The 18,681-nt window shown below is 39.0% G+C and overlaps 1 pseudogene; it reads left to right on the plus strand.

Moving 5' to 3' along the window:
* The first annotated feature begins 412 nt into the window (after positions 1–412).
* LOC143387062 (von Willebrand factor A domain-containing protein 5A-like) lies at positions 413–17,122 on the plus strand (annotated as a pseudogene).
* The last annotated feature ends 1,559 nt before the right edge of the window (positions 17,123–18,681 follow it).

Consider the following 18,681-nt stretch of genomic DNA (forward strand, 5'->3'; position numbering starts at 1 on the left):
ATGTGTCAGTGTGCAAAACCATAGCCTATCTGCTCTTAAACTGCTAAAATTCTCACTTTGCTCTACCACAGGATCTATTCAATATTCCTAAAGGAACAATGTATTAAACACACTTTTGAGCTTTTGAAAAAGTGGAATTGCTGTTTTAAGTATCCTCAAGAGGTTTCAAGTGAACCTTGTTGAATCATACAGCATCACCCACCCTCACTCCTGGGGTGGGTTGTCATTTGGAAGGAGCCAAACTATCAGACTCTGTCCCCTTTTCCTCCTCCTTTTGTTCTAGATCCAACCCTAACTTCCTGAATGTATTCTTATGCAAGAGAGAGGTTCATAATGTACTAATATTTGGATGCATATCACCCAAATGTCACTCTGCTCATGATGTGTCTTTTCCTCAGATCACCGTGTCAGCATGGAGAGCTCCTGTGGCCTAATCACTCTCCAACAGGAGCCAGGTAAGTCTGATTTCCAACCCTTGTGTACCAGTGCTAGCCCAACCCCTGACCTGCAAGAGGCCTTCTATTAGAGCTTGTCCAACTCTTGAAAGCTGACCTATCCTTAGTGGCACTGAAGAGCATCTCTGTGACCTTGTCCATCCATGAGTTTGTGGCCAGTGTGTCTGCAACCTTAAACTATGAGAATGAGGTGAAAGTCCCTTTGGAAGCCTCCTTTATGTAATCAATGGATAAAGACTTTGATGTCTTTAGCTTTTAGGACTTGGTGGATGGGAAGAAAATGTGGCAGAATTACAGGACAAGATGGAGGTACAGGAGATGGGTTCTTTGTCTTCTCCCTTCCTTTAATGATTAATGTGAACTCTTTAAGATCTCATTCAAATGTGCCTTCACAAAAAAGTGCTGGTGTTGGATTCTTTTCCCTTCACTCACATCTAAATTCTGATTTTCCTGAAATCATTTAGGGATAAATCAGTTAGAGGCATTCAAACTCCAGCTGTGAAATTGACAAGACCCATTAATTTCTCTAACAGTCTTTATTTTCTGCAGTCCTGTCTTTTCATTTGTTGTTACCTTTCATTCCCATCCCTCCTATTTTCCTTAGGCCCCACACAACTATGAGGGTGTCATATCCCAGGGTCAGGAGGCCTACTTATTGGAGGAGGACTCATACTCCAGAGATGATACAATGTGGGGAAACTCCAGCCTGGGTCAAAGGTGGAGCTCACCCTGAGGTATGTTCAGGAGCTGCCCTTGGACGCTGATGGGGTCCTGCGCTATGTGCTCCCAGCCATGCTGAATCCTAGATACCATCTCCCTGGTGAGACCTTCTCCCCTTTGAATACTGGGGTGGCATAATAGGGAATTTTTTTCTTCATTTTGGGGTGTGCCAAAACTATTAGAAAGGAAAGCAGAATGAAAGTAATTTTTTGTAGAACATCTTAAAGATAGTTGCCTTGATATGAAAACTCCTCAAGTCCCCTTGGAGGAACTGCCCTGCACACTCAGCATGGTTGCCACCATCAGCTCCCAGCATGGCATCCAGAGGGTCCACTCCAACTGCCCCTTGAGCGCTGTTGAGTTCCTTGCAGATGATCAGACTTCTGCTCAGGTCATCAGTAAGAGAGGACTGTTGTTGCCAGGACCCTATTCCTTGGGTCCTGACTTTGTCCAGCCCTTCCCAGGTGGTTCTTACTTTTCCCTATTAACCCAGAGTGGGATGCACTGTGGTCCCTCCTCACCCAGGTTTAATGTGCTGAGTCTTCTCCTGATTCTCCCTCTGCTCCTGGTCATGGTCACAGGTGGAGGAAGCCTGTGGCCCTCAGCTCTGTCCTCAGCTCCAGGCAGCAAAGAGTGATGTTCTAACCTGACTCCCTTGATAATCCCCAACTCAGGTTTCCTTGGCTGAAGGACACAAGTTTAACAGGGACATGGAACTCCTGGTTTACTACAGGGAGGTGCACAGCCCCCGAGTATCTGAGGAGATGCGGATGCCTGAGAAGAAGCCAGGTACTTTTTTTCTCCTTTTGTACTCCCCTTTTGGCAGATGACTGCCTTAGAATCAGTCTCAAATATCCCCACTTCCATTTTCTATCCAGTAGCAGCTAAACCTACTATAGTGAAATATTGAAAGAGCGTCACTGCAGCACACAAAGAGATTGTCTTGGATGTACGCTGTGGCATTGTCTTATAGGCAAGGTTAAGCAGTAGATAGTTAGATGAATAATGTGAACAAATAATTCATAACAGAAAATACAGGCATTTATACACATGTAACAGTGATCAGTCCTAAGATAAATGCAAATAAAATGAGCATATGACAATAAATATTTTTAAATATCAAAGATTTGCAAATATAATGCTTCATGTTTCAAAAGATATAGTGAATATGGCACTGTCATAGATTACTGTGAACAAAATGTTTTGTGTCCATCTTTTCAAGACAAATTTTGCCATATATAGCTAAATAAATGCCTAATTTCGTATCTGCAATTTTTGGAATGTTACCTAAGGAAATAAATCTAAATACAAATAAAAATGTACACTGGATACATTTTAATAACAATTTTAATAACATCAAGTGTTAAATGATTAAAATTATGTCATTCACTATGCTGTGTCCTCATTAATATGATAAGTTAATATGTAGTTACCGAAATATTATACATGGGCATCTTGGAATAATTTGGAAGAAAGGCCTCCATGTAACTGGAAGTAAGATATAAGTCATACAAGCAGGTTACCACTATAAAATACATATGCCATAGGAAAAAACATTTTTAAAAAAAGGAAGTATGAACATAGTCTTTGGGATTAGATTAAGACAATGTTTGGTTTCTTAATTTCTTTTTTTTAACCCAGTGAATAACACTTATTGATAGATTCTTCATACCTACATATAATATTTCTGAAATTCTTTCTTTTTTTTTAAAATTGTGACAAATAATAAAATTTAACACCTTAAATATTTCGAGTGGACAGTTCTGTGACTTTAATTAATTCATCTTTCACCACAATCAACACTATCCATTTCTAAAATTTTATAATGCCCTAATTATTAATTTCTAAACTGTTTAGTGTCTTAGTAAGTTCAGTTTCTTACTTTTCCCTAATTTTTCTTATTATCTAAATCTTTCTGAACACATATGTGCTTTTCCTAATAACAAAAATTGGTACAACCAAGTCAGTCTATTGTTCTCTTGGCCTTCCTGGATGCCTGTACTGGGGTGAAGCAGCCATAAAGTATTCTTAGAAAGATACTGCCACCCAGCAGCATTTTCCACATGGTTGGAATGGAGGCATTGTTGGGGACAGTGACATGGTTGGGACTAGACTCATGCTTATACATATACAACCGCTGTGCAGACAGTTCTCTGGAGTCAGTTTCCACAAGCCATCCCAGGCTCTCATTACTGATGTGTGGCCAAGGTAATTTCATACACTTGAACTTGCAAAGTGGCATTCTTTGGGTGGCCTCACTTGGCAACCATTATTCCTTAGGGCCAGCTGTCCATGATGAGGTCCCAACCTCAAAAATGTTTGCTATAACCAGTTCATCTCTCATGAAGCTGCACTCTCTGCCTTGTACATTAGTTATCTTGTTTGATTCCTATTGGTGAGCTCTTTAGACCTGTGAAATATATTACTAGTGATTGGTTCTCAGAACATTATTTCATAATGTTCAATTTTAGAAGATAAGGATTGAGATCTCTGTCTCTTTTCTTGTCTGATATATTTCTAGGCCCATGCAGATGTTCTTATCTACTCCCATGGCCAGTTCTATAGCCCACAGAGGGACATCAAGGACATCCTTATAGGTCTCATGAATCTCTTCCAGCAATGACATTCAGGCGCAGCTTTGTAGCTCACATGTTTGGTCGAATTGATTTGCTGTACACTTACCCACAAGGAAGCAAATGAAATCTTGGAATGGTAACCTGACTCAGTAAAAACATTTTAGTGTTGTGTCACATAAAGCATACCAGTACAGAGGGGAAAGCACAATACATCATTTTTTAAAAAAACTTAAAAGAATTTACTATATTAAGGAAATGATATATTTTTAAAATTAAAATTTTAATTAAAAATAACTGCATAAAAATAACTTTTAGAAATAATTTTATAAAATTATTAAGAGTTCAATATGAGTTGAGTCCTCAGCTAAGATTCATAAGGGTATTGTATCACTTAGGAAAAAAAAAATCATATGATGTAGATATTATTACCTTGATTTTAGAGATGAGGAAACTGGAGATAGCAAGTAGTAAAGTTAAGATTTGAAACACCTTCTTTGAAAACAAGGAAGCAAAGAAAGAATGAAAGAAAGAAAACAAGAAAGCAGAGATTTCTGGAGTTAAAGATAATTTGAAGGAAACTAAAAGAGTTTTAGTAGACAATATACATGCAGTGCATACCATGTATCTGGTGGTGTTCTGAACAGTTCATATGTACTCAGTCCCATTCAACCTTTCTGACCTCTCAGGACAGTGCCAGCCCAACAATACCTAGGTGTCTCTTGTCACAGAAAGGAATATATCTTACTCATCAAAACCAATGCTGCCGCAGTCTGGCTGGGCACAAATCACAAGCCACTCAAGAGGAACAAACTTTATTTCTGAACTCCACCAACACACTCCACACACGCTTTCCAGGAACTCTCTCGAACACCATGCGGCTCCTCCAGGAACTACCAACTAGAAATCCCTCCTCTGGCACTTCCCCAACCAATACAAACTCTTCAGAAATCCCCACCAGAGTTCAACCAGAACTCAACGGGAACTCTGGGAGAACTTAAAAGTCATTATCTTAATGGCTCGCTGGCGTCACCTCTCAACCACTACTTCTGGCAAAAATACCATGTGTCATCCCGACTCGGCTGTGTCCCTCAACATCTCCCCCCTTCTGTTTAATTAAACAACAAGCAATGTGGCTTAGGGACCTTACCTGTTAGGCTGTCCATCTGATGAGCTGACCTCAAGGAGTCAGCCTCCTGTCTTAGGTTGGTACCACTGCAAATGAATCTTACCCGTTACTGACTACTGGTTCAGCATACAGCCATACTTGTGGATAGGCCTATGTACCAGTGGAGGGGAGTGAGGTTCTTTGCCTCATCTCTGTTGGCCCCCAAATTTGGCCTTTGCACCAGTGTGTGGGGGGGGTGAGGTTCTTTGCCTCACCTCTGTTGGCCCCAAAATTTTAGACCATAACTAGCAGAAGGGAGGAGGATACAGAAATGCCATGACACCAAGCCAATTGACAGCTCCTTTGGAAAAATAGTACCACCAATGACACCATCTGCAAAGATACGCCAGCACTACCACAATTCGCTGCACCAACAGATAGCTCACAATGCATACAAGTTATGCATAGTCCAGGAAAGTTCTGCAAGCAGTTCCAAGCAGAGGAATCTATCAATATGTCCATTTCCTCCCAAAGTAAATTGACTCCTTGATTGAGCATTACTTGTTGAGTTATTATTCATTGATGCATCAGTTTATACAGTTTACTGTGATAGCTATCGAAGAAGCTGTAGTTTGGTTTTATCTTTGTCTTCACCTGCACTGGGAGGAAGATAGGAATTCTGGCAATGATGGCTAAAAAAGAAATTATGTAACATTCCAACAGGTACTAAGAAAACAATTTTCTGAACAATTTACATTATCCTGAACAGAATTATTAAATATAATGAAAAGGATAGGTGAAAGTAAAAAAACAGATCTGTTAATCTCCTTTTTTTTCACATATTAAAACAATCCTCAACAGCTGTTTATCCAATTTAAATTAAACCACTTAAATCACGTGAATAAAAAAAATATCTGGATGAATTTTTTCATGAGCGCTCCTCATATATGATATATGGACATACGCACATACAGACATACAACACAAAACACAAGTGTGCACACATAACATACAACACATAAGACAATAGTAAAGCCCTTGTAGCTTTACACAGGTGAAATCTCCATTGCAATGTTTAAAAACTCCACAGTCAAAAAAGAGAACTGATCAGAAAAACATTAACCTAGGTCTGTATGAGCTCAAAAAATAAAATAGAACTTCGTGATGTGGGAAAATGCAATAATAAAATAGATATTGAAAAAGACATTCTGATTACCACCTGGGTTTGACTCTTTTTTGGATATCCCATCCTTTTTCCTATAACTTGCATAATGGGTCTGAAGGTATTACCACAAGAAAGCCCCAAGGTTTTTTACATTTGAAATAGGTTTTAATGGTGTTCATATTTCATTAACCTCCAGGTGTGGGAGAATCACTGTTGCAGATGTAAGAATAGCCAAGCTGGAGCTCTGGATATCAGCTGTTATGGATTTGAGTCAAATCATCTTCTTTTTGGTCTGTAGAAATCACTTTGGTGAGTCTCTCTGGAATACAAATCGGCTGCTGTTCTCCCTGTGGAAACACACAAACAGAACCCCAACACCAGACAATCACTGGGTCAGGACCTTTCCATTGTCCTGTTAGAATATCCTTCCAAAGTACCTTAGGCTTATGTACATTTTTTGAATACATATGCCTTTCCACAGCACTAAGCCCTGATGAATGCAAATTTAAAAATTTTAGAGTAAAAGGGGTTATTTTAAGTTTATCTTTGGGGGATATATACCCCTTTCCAATTCCCTCTTTTTGCTTTAATAAGTACATTTTAATAGTTTGATGAGCTCTTTCAACTATGCCTTGTCCCAGTGGATTGTATGGAATTCCTGTTATGTGAGTAATACCAAATGATGAGCAAAATTGTTTAAAAGAGGTAGAGGTATAGCCAGGACCATTATCTGTTTTTAACTGTTTTGGAATGCCCACAGTGACAAAATTTTTTAAGCAATGAGCTATAATATCTTTAGTTTTTTCTCCGGCATGAAGGGAGCCCATCAAAAATCCGGAAGAAGTATCAACTGTAACATGCAAATATTTTAATTTTCCAAATTCCGGCAATTGTGTGATGTCCATCTGCCAAATATGGTTAGGTATCAGTCCTCTAGGATTGACTCCAAGATTAACTTGTGGTAAAAAGGTCACACAATTTTGACACTGTTTTATTATTTGTCTAGCTTGTTCCTTAGTTATTTTAAAATGCTTTTGTAAAGTATTGGCATTGACATGAAACCTTCTATGAAATTTGTAGCTTCTTCTAGTGTAGAGAAAATATGTATGTCATGTGTAGTTTTATCTGCTAAATCATTGCCCAAACTATGGGCTCCAGGCAATCCTGTATGTGCCCTGATATGTCCTATAAAGAATGGATCTTTTCTGTCCCAGATTAGACTTTATATAGTGAATAACAAAGAGAAAACAGTAGAGGAAGGGGAAATCCTACCAGCATCTTCAAGGGATACTATAGCATTAACTGTATACTGACTCTCAGAATATAAATTAAACACAGAATCTTTAAACCTCACAAAAGCTTGTAATACTGTATTAAGCTCTACCTTTTGAGCTGATTGTTTGGGTACTGAAAATGTAAAAGTTTGATCAGGGGTAACTACTGCTGTTGTACCATTATTTGACCCATCAGTGAATATATTTGGAGCATTCATGATAGGTGTTTTTCTTGTCATTTTTGGAAAAACTACAGGATGAGAAGACCAAAAAGAAAACAAAGGATTAGATGGTAAGTGGTTATCAAATGAAACATTAGATTTGCACATGATTATTGCCCAAGTATTTAACTCATTAGCTAACTCATCAATTTGATCCATAGTATATGGGGTAATAATTTTATTGGGAGAAATTCCAAACACTCCCTTTGCTGCTTTTATTCCTTTGAGTATCAATTGTCCTACAGCCTCAGGATACCTAATAAGAATAGTGTTAGGAGAATAAGATAAATGTATCCAGAATAATGGACCTTCTTGCCAAAATTCTCCTGTAGGAATATTTTTTGTTGGTATTACAATAAATAATAAAGGCAAACTTACATCAATTCTATCCAAATGCATATTTTCCATATATGTTTCAATGATTTTTAATGCATTTTTTGCTTCAGGCATAACATGGGGGGTGAATTTGGATCTGATGGACCTTTCAGGATATCAAATAAAGGTCCCAACTCTCCTGTTGGTATGCCTAGATAAGGCCTTATCCAATTTATATCTCCTAATAACGTTTGAAAGTTGTTATGTGATTTGAGTTGATCTACTCATATTTGAATTTTTGGTGGATGGACCATGGTTGAGGATAATAGAACTCCTAAATAATTAATTGGAAAATTTAATTGTACTTTATCTTTTGCTATCTCTAGATTATAATTTTTTAATAAATTTGTAAGTGTGGCATAACATCCTAGCAATGTGTTTTTATCTTTATGTGCTAATAATACATTGTCCATATAGTGAAATATTTGTAGTTCAGGATTTCGATTTCTAAGTGGCTGGATTGCTTTGTTAACATAAATTTGACACATAGTTGGGCTGTTAGCCATCCCTTGAGGGAGTACTTTCCATTCATATCTCTGATCAGGACTTTCATGATTCAGTGCAGGGATAGTAAATGCAAAACATTTACTATCCTCAGGATGAATAGGAATTGAAAAAAAAATCTTTAATATATATAGCTAAAATATACCAGGTTTTTGGCAAAGCAGACATTGAGGAATCCCTGATTGAGCAGGTACCATAATAACCATCTCATTATTAATGGCTCTTAAATCTTGCAATAATCTCCATTTACCAGTTTTATTTTTAATGACAAAAATGGGAGTATTATGGGGAGATATGGAAGGTTGTATATGTCCCTCCACTAATTGTTGTTTGACCAGGTCATGGCTGCTTGTATCTTTTCCTTAGTCAGGGGCCACTGAGGAACCCATAGTGGCCTTTCTGATTTCCAAGTAATTTTTATTATCCCAGTGACCCCTTCTGAAAACCCAATCCATGTCTTTTTATTCCTTGATCTATTTGAATTGGTGCTGCTATACCTTGTTTTTGTTCTCGTAATCTTTTTTCTTTCCTAAAACCTTGTCTAGCCCTAATAGTGGGCGCATTTGGATTGATGTTATTTGTTAATGTCAAATCTAACTGGTCTAGGACAACTCATCCCCATAAATTTATAGGAAGATGATTCAATACATATGGCTGTATAGTTCCTTCACATTCTTCAGGATCCTTCTAATCTAATACCATTGCACTTCTATGGGGATTAGTCTCCACTCCCAGGCCTCAAAGTGTTTGAGTGGCTTGTTGTAATGGCCAATGTTTCGGCCATTCCTGACGAGATACGATGCTAAGGTCTGCATCTGTATCCAGTAGCCCATTAAATTCATGTCCTTGAATATTTAGTTTTAGCATGGGGCGAGAATCTAAATTTAAAGACAGCATAGCCCAATCTACACCTGTAGAGCCTAATCCCCTGGAACCTTTTTCTAGAGTACTACTGGAAAATTTATCATGCTGGCTGGGTATTATTAACAACTGTGCTATTCTATTTCCTGGTGAAATTACTGGTATACCCCTTGAAGAACTGGCTATAATTTTTATTTCACCTTCATAATCGGGAACAATTACCCAGGACTTATCATAAGTCCTTTTAGCGTAGAAGAACTGTGTCCCAATAATAAGCCTACTGTTCCTTGGGGAAGAGGCCCTTTTACCCCTGTGGGAATGATTTGAACTCCCATCTCTTGAGTTAGTACTGATCTGGCGGAGGCGCAGATGTCCAATCCTGCACTTCCTCTGGTTTGTATGATGAGAGATATAATGGACAATATGTCCTGGGCACTACCCTGATGGTGTTGCTGGGTTCCTCCAGTGCCCCATATATTTGTTGTCATGGGGCCCAGAGCATTGGGCCCCCCTGTCCGTTTTTTGGCAATGGAGGCAGATGCCTTTCTCCATGATATCGTGGGTAAACACATGGTCCTTGTCCGTTTTGTAATAATGGAGTACCCTCTATGGTGGTTTGAGAATGGCATTCATTAGCCCAATGTCTCCCTCTATGGCATCGTGGGCAAATACCCGGTATCCTACTCCTTTGATACCCAGCTTTGCTAAACCTTCCTCCTATGGGGCAATTCCTTTTAAAATGTCCTGTTTGTTCACAATTATAGCATGTTTTCGGCCTGGCATCTAAAGCCTGTTGTACTGTAGCTGCCAAGACTTGCCCTTGTTCATTAATGTCTCTACATAATTTAATATAAATCTCCATGTTTCCATGGTTTAATGTCCTCCTTGCACCATCTGTTTGCTTGCTCAAAGGCTAGCTGTTTAATTAATGGTGTTGCTTGTTCTGTGTCCCCCAAAACTCTGGTAGCTGTTTGAATAAGCCTATCTACAAATTCAGCATAAGGTTCATTAGCTCCTTGTATTATCTTAGATAATTGACCTTGTAAATTTCAATGTCCTTGTAAAGTCTTCCATGCCCTAACTGCATCTGCAGCAATTCATGAATATATAGCAGGATCATATTCAATTTGTTGCCTTTGACCCTCATAAGGTCCTTTTCCTAACAACATATCTAAATTTCTTTGAGGGTAACTGGCTGCTGCATTTCGCCTAGCTGTCTCCATGCAAAATTCCTCATTGGCAACCTTCCATAACAAATATTGTCCTCCATTTAGCACAGATTTACACATGCTAGCCCAATCTGCTGGCATCATGTCCAAATTGGTAATGGATTCGACCATGCTTGCAGTGAAGGGTGCTTGGGGACCATAGGTTGTTACAGCCTCCTTTAACTGCTTCACTGTTTTGAAATGTAAAGCACAGTGAATTCACTGCCCCCCTGCCTGCTCAAATACAGGGCAAGCCAATCTTTGAGGTCCTGTCTCTGGATCCCATCTATCAACTATGGGGGTTGGGGGCCCCATAGGATATGTTGTCTCTATAGGTGGAGCAGTTGGTTGGACACTTATGCCCTCTGGTAATAGAAAAGTGTTAGCAGCAGCCTCCTGTTGTATCTTTTTCCTTGATAGTTCTTCCTCCTTTAAATTTTCTTCCTCTGTCTGACTAGCTCGAGAGACCTTCTCTTTTACTTGATCTAAAATGTCTTTTTCCATGATCTGAACCTTTAACAATTTACTTAACACTCTTTTGGTTTGTGTTTTACTAATTTCTAATCTACTATAAAGATAATGTAACCCAACAACATAACAAAACAAAACAAAAACAGAATGAAACAAAAATGGAACAGAAAATCGTTGTATCAATTTTCCTATTTTCTTGAAATGTATTTTCGTGGTCTATCTCTATCTCTACCTCAGGGCCGAACAACTTCAAACCTTGAGCCAATCATTTTTCCCAGTTTGCCTGAGAAAGTTCTAGGGATAGGCAGCTTGAAACAAAAAGAAAACAAATCAAAACAAGAATACATTTTTTTTGAAATGGTCACCCATTCTCTCGCCTTCCCTCAGGGGCGAGCAATTTCACTTACCTCCGAACTTCAGGCTTTCCCCGCCCAGGCCACCAATTGCCGCAGTCTGGCTGGGCACAAATCTTGAATCACTCTTAAGGAACAAACATCATTTCTGAACTCCACCAGCACACTCCACACACGCTCCCCAGGAACGCTCCCAAACGCCAAGTGGCTCCTCTAGCAATCACCAACTGGAAATCCCTCCTCTGGCACTTCCCCAACCACTACAAACTCTTCAGGAATCCCTGCGAGAGCTCAACTGGAACTCAACAGGAACTCTGCGAGAACTTAAAAGTCATTATCTTAATGGCTCGCTGGCGTCACCTCTCAACCACTACTTCTGGCAAAAATGCCATGCGTCATCCCGACTCGGCTGCGGCCCTCAACAATCAAAACCAATGCAACATTATATATCTAGATGTCTGGATTATGAATACATAATTTTCTCAACTAGTCTTTATCAAATATTTTGTGGATGATACCTACTATATTCAGTAGCCTGTTTGATTAGTAGAGTATCCCATGAATAAAAGATTAAACTGAAACAGGTTCCAGGATCATGTTGAATCCCAGGCTTCTAAAATTTAATTCTACCATTCTAGATTCAGTTTGTAAAAATACAATAATGCTACATGATTCCATATCCTCTTATATTCTCAGAACTATAAAAGTGGATTGGATATAAACCAGCCATTCTCATTTCATTTCCATCTCAATAATGATGTTTTAATTCCAGCCTCAATTTTCATTCACACATAAAAATAAAATCAGATATAGCTTTAACAGTTTATCAACTCAGGGTGGTCTGCTCTGTTCTCCCTCATCCCATGGTTTATGTGAAGCTATTTGAAGTCAACATGAACCCAAGAACGTTCTTCTCTTCGGGAGAATGTCAGTGTGTCCTTTCTACCAAATACATGGAATTTCATTGGTGTGTATATTGCTTATAAATACTCTTGTAATTTATTAACTTCAAAATTATGCATATGAGCATCATTCTTTCAAAGCTATAATTAAAGATTCAAACAATGACCTTTGTGATAAGATTACCATTGGTTTGATATGATATGCCTCTGCAGATAAACATACCTGCTTCTTTTGGCAAATGCTGGAAAATGTTCATTTCGTGTGTCTTATTCATTTGCTAAGCTACAAGGAAAATAGCTTCCAGGGACACTGTTAAAAGGGTTGATTACCCTTCCCTTACTTTTGGTATGTGTTTATGCCTCAATTGCCAAAGCCCTTTACAAGCTAATATTGTATAAGTATCAAACACAGAAATTTAGATTTGAGATTTTGAGTTCACTATAATTGTTTTGTGGTGGCTTTAATTTTCTTGCCCTTTTTTTTCTCACAGGATTTTTGTCCCTTTTGTATAGGTAGTTTAGTGGGAGATCCTTCTGTCATGGTGATTGTCTATTCAGACATTCCTGAAGATGAGGCATTCAATGACCTATGGAGAATTTGTCTTCCTTATGGTCTGCTCAGGAAGTATGCAGTGTCCCATGAATAACCAGGATGGGTCTCAGTCACACATAGAGGCAGCCCAGGTAAATCCAGTTCCTTTTCCTGAGTCAGGTAGTCAAGTAAGGATGAATCTGAGGCATTAAAGTGGGGTGCATTTGGAGGTGTAGGGCTATTCTTCATCTGACCAGCAGCAGGCATGACCACTATGAGGTCTTGGAAGGTAATGTGGCATGAAGTCAGGGTGACAGGCTGCAGTCCTAAGAGTTGGCTCGGCAGGGTCTGAGAAGGTTTCTCACTCTCTCCTCATCCTCTCTCCTCTTCAGGAAACACTGATTCTGCTTTACCTATAGGATGCTATTTTAACATCTATCAATTTGAATCTTCCTATGAGAAATTCTCTCCATAAGTTTCTGAAAAGACCAGAAAATTAATCCTTTAAAGGAAGGGATTATATTTTTAAAGATATTACTGAAGAATTGTTCTAGGCTTTGGGGATTTCAGGTGGGATTACTATTTGACTTGGATTTCTCAGCTGTGTGCAATGTCCAACTGCTGTTCTATACCTGGGTGTATTTGTTTCTCTCAAGAAGAGTGTGAAGTATACTCAGAAAACAATGGAGGAGGAGGTGAAGAGAGTTAAGATCATGAGCAAGGATCTAGGAGGTACTGAAATCTTGGCACCACTTCAGAACATTTACAGAAAGCCCTCCATCCCTGGTCACCCCCTGCGGGTAGGAATTGGAACAGACTTAACAGAAGGACACAGAGAAAATGAAAAAATCAGTCCCTGAGCTTCACTGCAGGAGTTTTAAAATGTGGTGTATAATTGGAAGGCTCTATCTTGTAATACTAAACTCAGTCTGTATTGCCTTTGTGGAGTTCCCAAAAAGCCTGGACGTAGTCAGTGTGTGGAGGAGCTGAAAATCCCGTGTTACTAACAGACCTGAGAGGACGCTGTGCAGTGCCACTGGTGTGCATGTCTGTTTGAAGAGCGCTGGAGTCTCTGGAATGAAGCAAGTAGGGCTTTCAAGGGCAAATTCTGATATCTTACAATGAAATTAAAGTTTAATGTGTGTTTTCTTACTTCATACAGCTTTTTGTCTTCCTAGATGGAGAAGTTGCTGAAACATTTGGTGTAATTTAAAAAGTTCAGTTTAACCACGAGAAACACAGGTACAATCCGAATGTGATTTTTGCTGAGGTGACCAGACCCCAGTGCTGCCACTTGCAACCTAGAGTCTCATAATACCAGTGTTTCCATCAGGAATTGTCCTCAACACAAAATATGTATTGTATAAATTTTTGCTATTATTATAATTATTGTCTTATTTTCATCCACACAGAACATTTTAGTGATTTCTAGGCAGAGATTTATGATCAAAAAAAAGTTTCAGTTTTGATTTCATACATGCAAATAATGTAAAACTATGCATGTAAGCACTCTAAATAGCATAGGGGACAGTTCAAAGATCATGTTGGAAAAGCAGCAGTGAGGGCATCAAGATGCTGGCAGAATTTGGTCTTCAGAGAGAATGATACCAAATTAATTGCATTCATCCTTATGTGATGTCACTAGATTTGAGGATGATGACTCACACTAACCCAAATGAAAAAGGATTTGTTATATAAAACTATAATATTATATAAATCTATAACATTATTTAATCCATAATATTAATTCACAATAGAAACTATTTTTTTCCTGCTGTTTATATGCTTATATTAGTATTACCAAGGCATTATCTGTTCATAGATATATTTATTTGGGAAATCAACAGGTTAAGTATGTTTTGGTGCACACAAAGTAGGACACAGTAAGATCTTTCCAACTGAAGATCAGAAGGCCATATATTAAGAATGGCCTTCCTGGGCAGATCCAGTGCCCTAATAGCACCAGGAAGGTACACAAAGAGAGTTCCTCTATTTTCTTTCATTTTAGAGTAATGTTCTGCTCAGTGTATTGCTTAGTGCCATGTTGACCATTTGGTAGGGATATGGATGTGGATAGATTTGTTAAGTTTTCAGGTCCCCAGTTTTTTATCTGGGAAATGGAAGAGAAACCTGTTGCTGAAGAGACTCAGCATGATTAAATTCTACAATTAATTTCAGGTTATTTGAAAGTTCCCTAAATATACAACATGTTCCGTGAATGGCTTCTATTACAGTTCTCATCAGGGAAGTAGATTAACTTATCCTGTAGTTGTCACCATTCCTTGTTAATTGTGTAAGTCCACTCTTGAGTGCCCATGTCTAACCCCATTTATTTATAATTGCAGATGTTTCTCACTTGGTATTGCAGAAGGTATCTCTACCAGCTTAATAAAAAGCATTGCCCAGGTGACAGGGGGCACTTCAGAGTTCATCACAGGTAAGGCCAGGATGCAGTTCAAGCTGAGAGGCCAGCCCTGTGTCCAGAGTTGGGCAGTCCAAACCAAGTACAGCGCAGAGTGGGGGACACTGCTGCAAGGGCAGGAGCCCAACTTGCTTCCAGTGTGCGTTTTCCCAAAGGCCTGGGCTTTGTCCTTAGTAGGGCTACGTGTGGTCTCATACAAATGTGACCACTGTACATCTAGAATATGGCCCAATTAGTTGGAAAACAAGAAATAAGAATCTGAGAGAGGTTGAGTCTTTTGTATTTAAGAACAAATTCAGAGAAACAAAGAGCTTTGGCTGTCATGTTTGAGACTCCAGACCTGTGCTTCAGGACCTTTTTTAGTGGTAAATTGATGGTACTGGGGATTGAACTCAGGGTCTCTCAATCACTGAGCCACATCCCCAGCCCTATTTTGTATTTTATTTAGAGACAGGGTCTCGCTGAGTTCCTCTTCCCCTCACTCTTTACTGAGGCTGGCTTTGAACTCATGATCCTCCTGCCTCAGCCTATTGAGCTCCTGGGATTACAGGTATGCACCACTGCACCCAGCTCTAAACTGTTCTTTGCCAGTTGCTGCTGTCTTCTTTAGTTCCATTGTCTGGATATCAACTTCCCCTAGCATATCTTCATTCACATTTATGCTATTAAATCTCTCAACCTTTGCTTTCTCATGTGTAAAGCAAAAGAGATAATACCCACATCTCAAGATAGCATTAAGAATTAGGCATAACATGTGTTATGTCACATAGCACCTGATACATAAGAAACATTCAGTTAATTGTGGGTATCCTTTTCATCCTTATTTGTTTCTGCCTATTTGGTTCCCTTTCTTCCATCAGGCTCTTAGGTCCCTGAAGTACTCTCTACAGCTATATGCAGTATCTCTCTGAGTTGGAATTTGCCTCTTGGTGTGCCTGCTACCATGCTTTCCTCAGAACCAACAGCCATGTTTAAAGATCAGAGGTTAATCATAAATGCCTGCTCATTGGTAAAATGCAGGTGGGGCAGATTAGCAACTGCCCTGACAATTTCAATAAAGTTGGTAAGTAGATTTACATTTCAGCAAAACTGCAAATCCCAGGGAGAGCCAGCCCACCATCTTCCCCATCGTTTCAAGTCTCTGACTTCCTGGGCTATCTGATTACTACTTACAAATTTTAATGTGCTGAGCTGGGGAGGTGTCACTGTTCCAATCATTTGTCTGGTCATGTCTGCCTTCCATCACTTCTCTTCTCTAATTTTTCAGCAGTTGAGTCTACAGGAAAAGTATGCCTCAAGTATTTGCTCCAGAACAAGAGTTTTAAGCATAAGCTGACATTTTCTCTACAACCCATGCCAGATGCCAGGTAAGAATTCAGTTTCCCTATTCTTTTCCCATATATCTCATTTTTCTTTCCTTTCTTCTTTTTTTCTGTCATCCTTGCTGTTTGGATTCCTTTTATTGATTTTGGTTTAATTGTTTCCCTACATTTGCCTTTTTCTTTATAAAACATTCAGTCTTGTCTCTGTTCTTCTCTGACCTTTTCTTCCCTCTGCCATTCCTAACATTTGGAACCCAAAGTAACTGTGGGTGTTTTCTGTAATCTCAGAATGTTTTGCTTCATTTTTTCTTTTAGATTCTCCATTCATGTCTTGCTAAAAAGTCCTTGACCAGAGAAAAGACTTGGGGTTTAGTGATTACCCAGTTAACGATAAAGAAGTCGTGTTGAAGATCAGCATTGAATCTGGAGACATCAGCTCCTTTACAGAATTTATTGCTATAAACAAGGAGCTTAAGCAGCCAGGTCAGGGGCCCCTGGCTTACAGGCAGATTCCAAGGCCAATTCTGTTCCATGATGCCTCTAGGAGGCCAAGAATGTATTTTCCTGGTGAATTTATCCCATTCAGACTCCCACAGACTAAGTGTCCTGGATATCTGAGTATACTATTTAAAGGAAAAGCTTATGAAAGACATTAAACTGTCTCATTTTCCTTGTGCCTCCACATCCAAGACTGTCTTGTGAATGTTAAACTTTTTTGTGTGTGTGCTAAGGAGCCAAAATATAGCCCATTGGAAGAGACATTTAATATGGAGGGATATTAGAATATAGAAAGTACATACAAGCATCAAAAATCAAACAGTTGTCAGGCATGTGGCACATTCCTATAATCCCAGTGGCTCAGGAGGCTGAGACAAGAGGATCTTGAGTTCAAAGTCAACCTCAGCAAAAGTAAGGAGCTAAGCAACTCAGTGAGACCCTGTCTCTAAATGAAATACAAAATAGGGATGGAGATGTGGCTCAGTGATTGAGAGACACTGAGTTCAATCCCAAGTATCATCTCCAAAAAAAAAAATCAGTTTAAATCTGACACTGACTTATCAATGAGATGGTAAATCCCACAAATGGCTGATGTTTGTAATGACCTGATACTGGAAGTGATAGAAGAGATGACTCAAGGAAAAGAGAAAGAGCCCCTAAAGTGAGTTGGAAAGTGGAATGCCCAGGGAGAAGTAGAAACATTTGTGTAGAAGAGCGTCCAGGATCTCAATTGATATAGTGGAACCAAACTACTAAAAAGAACCATAGTGTATGTGAATCTTTTTAGCGGTACTCAGCAGATTTGGCAAAAGAATGGAGCAAGTAGAAAATTGGGCTAATTTCAATGTTGGGAGTTTGCCAGACAGGTGTGATGAAAGCAAATTAACAATATGGAGTTGGAAATATCAGTAATGGAGTGGTAACTGTTGAACTTGCGATTTAGATTGCATACAGAATAAAGATGGAAGGAAGTCGATATATGAAAAAAAATGAAGAAATCAAGACTTATATGTTTTAGATGAGGTCAAAGTTCAGGTAAAATAGGAATTTCTAGGTAAGGAACTGGATAAAAATAAATACTTTTAAAGGTAAGATTTTTTTCAGTTTATTTTTTTATAAATGGCACAATTCTGCATGATAAAAGGCTTATCATGACAGGGAGTGTAAAACTGAAGGGGAAAATAGAGGCAAAATCATTAAATTTGAGGATGTTAAGAAGCTTGGCATTAGGAAGCTGGGTAGGCTGTCTCCATTGGTATTCTGAAAACCCTCAAGATGATGGCAGACTTTGGAATGAAGCAGAAGTCTATGATCTGGATATCAGAAGCCTCAGAGGATGACTGACTGTGATAAAGTGGTTTTTGGGTGGTGAAAGTAGTGAGGAAACCTAGAAGGTACCCAGGTGAAAGTAGAAGAGTAAACTTTGGGGGCTCCAGTAGTTTTTAGACTCACCTTTTAAATCTGAGTATTTAGAGTGCAGACATTGAGTAACAACCATCTGAGAGAGATAAAGGGAGAACAATTTAAAGAGGATTTGTGAGTTAAGACTTAGTTGGAAGAGGCCCCTTGTACTGATAATAAACATACAGGAAAGATTGCTTATCATGTGTTAGGAGTTTTAGGGGATACAATAGAAAGCAGAAAGAGCTCTGAGAGTGTGAGTTTGTGCCAGGGTAGGTGCACAGGAGAAGAATAGCACAGGAAGGGTGGAGACTGC

The sequence above is a fragment of the Callospermophilus lateralis genome, chromosome 2, assembly GCF_048772815.1.
Source record: "Callospermophilus lateralis isolate mCalLat2 chromosome 2, mCalLat2.hap1, whole genome shotgun sequence".
NCBI classification, from domain to species: domain Eukaryota; kingdom Metazoa; phylum Chordata; class Mammalia; order Rodentia; family Sciuridae; genus Callospermophilus; species Callospermophilus lateralis.